Source organism: Sinocyclocheilus rhinocerous, unplaced genomic scaffold (genome assembly GCF_001515625.1).
Source record: "Sinocyclocheilus rhinocerous isolate Xijiao unplaced genomic scaffold, SAMN03320098_v1.1 scaffold2521, whole genome shotgun sequence".
Classification (NCBI taxonomy): domain Eukaryota; kingdom Metazoa; phylum Chordata; class Actinopteri; order Cypriniformes; family Cyprinidae; genus Sinocyclocheilus; species Sinocyclocheilus rhinocerous.
The window spans coordinates 38,055-44,056 of NW_015647079.1; positions in this window are offsets into that span (position 1 = coordinate 38,055).

Here is a 6,002-nt window from a genome sequence, read left to right on the forward strand (position 1 = left end):
TGGTGCATTGAGAAAAGAGTGTGTTTCTACAGGTGTTTTTTCCAGCTCACTCACCTGTGTGTAGCACACTCGAGAGTTGTACAATGTTTTCCTTGTAACATGGAGTGTTTATAAGAAAGTGTCTGGTGCATTTAGAGAGAAAAGGGTGTGTTTCTACAGGTGGTTTGTCCAGCTCACTCACCTGTGTGTAGCACACTCTTTGAGGTTTTCAACGGTTTACATGTGGTGCATGGGGGAGGATCTTGGTTTCAGGAGATAGGGTTGTGGATGGGGTTTCAGAGGGAGGTGAGGTGATTAGAATTGAGGGCTCTCACAGCCTGGGGTAAAAAGCTGTTGAGCAGTCTTGCAGAGTGGGCTCTGATGCTCCGGTACCGTCTTCCTGATGGCAAGAGCTGGAAGAGATAATGGGAGTGATGGATGGAGTCATTCACAATGCAGGTGGCTTTACTGGAGCATCATGCAAGGAAAGTGTCCAGAATGGAGGGGAGAGGGGCACAGATGATCTTTGCAGCTGTGTTCACTGTCCGCTGTAGGGTCTTGCGGTCAGCAGCACTGCAGTTCCCGTACCAGACAGTGATACAGCTGGTCAGCACACTCTCAATGGTGCCCCTGTAGAATGTAGTGAGGATGGGGGGAGGGAGACTTGCTCTTTTAAGTTGGCGCAGGAAGTGGAGCCACTGTTTTGCCTTCTTGGAGAGTGATGTAGTGTTGGTGGTCCAGGTGAGGTCTTCTGTTATGTGCACTCCAAGGAATTTTGTGCTGCTGACTCTCTTCAAGCTCAAGCTGTCAGTCAAGCTGTCGATGGTCAGTGGGGGGTGGTCAAGAGAGTTCCTCCTGAAGTCCATCACAACCTCATTTGTCTTACTCACATTGAAGGACAGGTTATTTGCACCACACCATTCAACCAGTTGTGCCACTTCCACTCTGTAAGGTGTTTCACAATTGTTGCTGATGAGACCTACCACAGTTGTTTCATCAGCAAACTTGATGATGTGGTTGGAGCTGAACTTGGCAGTGCAGTCGTGGGTCAGCAGCATGAAGAGCAGCGGGCTGAGCACACAGCCTTGTGGGGCACCTGTGCTCAGTGTGGTAGTGCTGGAGGTGTTGTGAGCTGTTGTGGGATTATTGTGTTGAATGCTGAGCTGAAGTCGATGAACAGCATTCTAACATAGGAGTCTTTATTTTCTAGGTCGGTAAGAACCAGGTGGAGGGTGAAGGAAATTGTATCGTCTGTAGAGCGGTTTGGATGGTATGCAAACTGGAGCAGATCGAGTGTGTTGGGGAGGCTGATTTTGATGTTGTGCATGATTAACCTCTCAAAGCACTTCAGAGTCAGTGTTATGGGACGGTAGTCATTTAGACTGGACACAGGTGATTTCTTTCAGGTGATCTTTCAGCTGTGCAGCACAGTCTCTCAGTACACGGCCAGGTATGTTGTCAGGACCCGCAGCCTTGCGTGGGTTAATCCTAGATAGGGTCTTCCTTACATCGGCTGGAGACAGACAGAGTGCCTGGTCTTTGGGAGGTGTGTGCAGTTTTTGTGCAGGTGTGTCATTCTGCATTTCAAACCGTGAATAAAAGTGCATCTGGGAGGGATGTGTCATCATCACAGGCCTGTGGCCGGGGGCTTGTAGTCAGTGATAGTCTGAATGGCTTGCCACAGGCTGCGTGTGTCTCTGCTGTCTGTGAAGTGATTATTGATTTGTTGTGTATATGTCCGTTTTGCATTCTTGATGCCACAGGAAAGATTGGCTCTTGCTGTTTTGAGGGCTGCTTTATCTCCTGATCTGAATGCATCAAATCGGGTCTTTAGCAGCCCACGAACCTCTGCTGTCATCCACAGCTTCTGGTTTGCACGTGTGGTGATGGTCTTGGTGACTGTCACATCATCAATCCACTTTTTGATATAAGCACTCACAGTTTCAGTTTACTCCTGCAGGTCTGTGTGGTTGATGTAGGTGGCTGCCTCTCTAAACATGTTCCAGTCTGTGCACTGAAAGCAGTCCTGTAGTGTTGAGGTAGCATCATCTGGCCAAATTGTGATTCGTTTTTGAACCAGTTTGGCGAGTTTCAGAAGTGGTTTGTATGCTGGGATTAGCATAACAGAGATGTGATCCGAGTACCCGAGGTGGGGGTGGGGTTAAGCCTTGTAGTGTCCAGTGTGTTGTTTCCCATTGTTGCAAAGTTCACATGTTGGTAGAACTTTGGCAAAACTGTCTTTAAGTTTGCGTGAAGTCACCAGCTATGATGAATAAGCCGTCTGGTTATTTGTTTGTTGTTCACTGATGGCGCTGTACAGTACAGCTCGCGAAGCGAGTCCTTAGCGTTCACACATGGGGGAATGTAAACTGTGACAATAACAATGGCTGTGAATTCCCACGGCAGATAGAACAGTCGACACTTCACAAACATAAACTCCACCAGCGATGAACAGTGTTTTGTCACTACCACAGCATTGTTACACCATTCTTTGTTGACGTACACACACAAACTACCCCCGCTTTTCTTACCAGACAGTGATGAATCTCTGTCCGCTCGGTAGCAGGTTAGCGCATGCAGCTGAATGGCGGATTACGGGATGTTGTCGTTTAGCCATGTTTCAGTGAAAACAAAGACACAACAATCCCTTGTCTCATGCTGTGTAGACCAACTGAGTTGAATTAAATCCAGTTTATTTTCCAGAGAGCGAAAGTTTGAGAGCATGAGTGATGGAATCGCTGGTCTAGTGGGGTTAGCCCTTAGCCTAGCTCGTATACCTCCACGTTTGCCACGCTTCTGTCCCCTCTCACACCGCCGGCGTTGCCGCTTTGTGCGGGTAGTGTCTGTAGGCAAGGCCGCGGTCTCGAGGTTCGGCTTCAGCAGCAGACAGAGGACTCGTAGCTTCTCAGTAGTTACTGGCGAAAGTTGATGTTTGTACACACTGCTGATTTCCAGAAGGCTCTGGCGATCATAGATGTGTTTCCGAGTGTTTATCTGATGATTTTGCGATAAAGTGAGACTGTTTTAAGACGAGGAGACAAGACTAACAGACATAAAAATACTCTCTTTAGGACCAGGAGTAGCCACTGCGTCCAAACGCACCACCATCTTTATCCATTTCAGCATTCTCTCCACCGGAAATGATGGTCTATTTTCATGGCAATAACAGGTTGGCTTGATGGTTGGGTGAGGGGTGTTAGGGATTATTTGTTGAATATAACAAATAATTGTGTGTCTGATACGTCCACATGCTACATACATCCCCCCTTTTCGAACGTTGTTGTCTGTCCAATAGACAACAGTGAGCGACGTCAAAGGTGCAGAACAATTATCTGCCACTCAATGCTGGGAGACAGTAGTGGCTCCCTGACTGTTGGTGCCTTCAGGAGTGGTTGTGGTGCCATGGGGGATGCTGTCAGGCAGTGTGCTGTGGTGATGTAGGTGGTAGCAAGGTGCGAGTCCTCAAGCTTGTGCAGCAGGTGTCGAGGCGGTGTCACACCTGTCATCCTGAAGTGAGTTGGTCTGGGGCAGATGATTGTTTGTAGGTGCTGTTAACCAGTAGGCTATCCGTGGTGCCTGCGGTTTGGAACAGCTGGGTTAGACTCTCACTTATGAGAGGGCAGGAGGTTCCAGGGGTCACAGGGTAGTTTATGGAGATTTATAGTGTGAAGAGAGTTTCCAACTGACCTAGTGATGGTGGCAGGAGAGCAGCAGGTGGTTGTTAGCTCTCTGTTCTGCTCGAACGTCACCAGCAGTCTGACGATTGTGGTGTCGCTTTGCTCTTGTGGCAGCACCGACTTGAGCTTGCCTGATCGAGGTTGGTAGAGGTTTCGCTGTTGGGCATGTGGACCCATTGCTCTATCCAACGTTGTCGGGCTGCTTCTGGGCTGTTGATTGGTTTACAGGAAGCTCCTCCCTTGGAGGGGTCTGATGCTGTGTTGTGTTGGGCAAAGAGTCAGAAGTTTGTCCTTCCCAGTACTCCTCAGTTCAGTTCTGTTCAAGGAGCTCCTTAGCTAGTGTCAGCAGCTCAGCAGTATGCATGTCCTGCTGTCCTTGTGCAGCCTCCGTTCGGCACCTGTGTGAAGGATGTGGAGGAGGATGTTGTGGTGGACTGCTGTTGGACATACTGTGGTGTTCGCAGGGTGAGAATGCCCTTTTCCATGGCTTCTCCCAGTGGTAGATCTGGAACCTGGGTCTGTTGCCATGGTGGCGGTTCTGTCCTCTGTTGGCTAGTGGCTTTCCATAGAAGGGCCTTGCATTGTGGCAATGCTGGGTGCTTTCTGGTGTCTGCTTTAGATTCTGGGTTGAGCAGTTCATAATCAGTGGGGTCTTACGAACAACTTTAGTTGAGGCCTTGTGCTTGTTAAAGGCCTTCTGTGTCAGGTAACACAGTTGTTGAATAGGCATTGTGCGGCAGGCCATACTGCCTAAATGGTGACTCACAATAGGATGGAGGTTTCGGAGGAAGAGGCTGTTGAAGCTGGTGTCTTCCTCCATCCCAGGTTCATTGCGATGTCCGAAGTAAACTCATCAAAGTCTGTGGTAGTAAGCATGGGGAGTTTCATGCCGGCCCTGTTTGGTGTCTTAAGCCCGGCTCACACTATGCGATTTTGACGACGATTTGGTCATCTGAGACAAATTTTGAAAATCCTAAAAGACTCCTATAATCCTAGGCTAAAATCTGTAGTCTTTGATCGTTAGTTTGACATGTTCACCGACAGCCGATTAATGGCCGTTGCGATCAAATTTTACCTCCGACGAACTTCTGGCGGTGTCAGAAGATTTGGCGCACAATCCTGCAGTGTGACATCTACGACGAACGTCAAACTGTCTTCGTTTTTCAAGACAAGCCATGATCAGAATTAATGCAAGAGATTTCTTCTAACCGCATAAACTTCAGCGCTCTCGTCCTCCGCTCACGGAATTTATCTGATACGTTGCCTTTGCTATGATAAACACTGGTTGCGCTGCTGTTTTCATGTGGGTGTGTAGTGCTGCTTGCACTATTCTGCATAAATACGCCGGTATTGCTGCCATTCATATACTTTTAATGATAGCCAACATTACAGCCCCGCGTGCAATGCAGCTCGCAGTCACTGAACGTGATAAGGTTGATAAGGTAAAACTCCGGACAAGTTTTCTTGCGCGCACCCGTTTTTAACACGTCTTGACTGTCGTACAGTCTGACATTAATGACAACTGAGATCCCACAGTGTGACATGATCATCATGTTCGTACAGTCTGACAAGTACAATCCTAAAGGACTTTTAAAAAAATCGCACAGTGTGAGCCCGGCTTAAGGTGGCGAACAGACTGTATTCAGACTCTGGGTCTGAGAACTCCTTTATGATGGCTTGTTTTAGCTGCTGGTAGTCCGTTTGAATGTGTCCTGGCTGTTGAACCAGGAAGCGTTGCACCTCTGGGCTAGAGGTGATCCAGAGCAGATAGAGTATATTTTGGTGGTTCACAGTGGTCTAAGACTGCAGGTGAAAGTCAGTGTCTCGCAGGTAGGCGTGGACATCATGGTCTCCTGCAAGATCTGGTGTGAATGTTGGGATGTTTCTGGCCATTCGGTTGAGGTCTTTGAGTGTCACTCCATGTGCTGTTTCAGGGCTTGTCTGAATTAATCCTTTTCCTTCTGCAGCTGCAGAAGTTTTCAGGAGGTTGACTTGTGAAGTGTCAAGCAGAGGGCTTTGGCTCCCCCCTTTGTATCGGTGTACAGGGGTGAAGGGGTTTGCACTGCTGGCTGTGTGACGTGCAGCAGGGTGTCTTTTACTTGAGTCCATGTGCAGTCTGCAGTGGTGGAGGTAACAAATTACAACTACTCACGTTACTGTAATTGAGTAGTTTTTTTGGATACTTGTACTTTTTTGAGTATATTTTTAAAGCTGTAATTTTACTTGTACTTAAGTACAAATTAAGCAAAATAATCTACTTCGTTATTTTTAAATCATAGTTTGTTACTGAGTACGCCCACAATTTGAATTGATATTCAAACCTTTGACGGCACTTCAGTAGCCAAT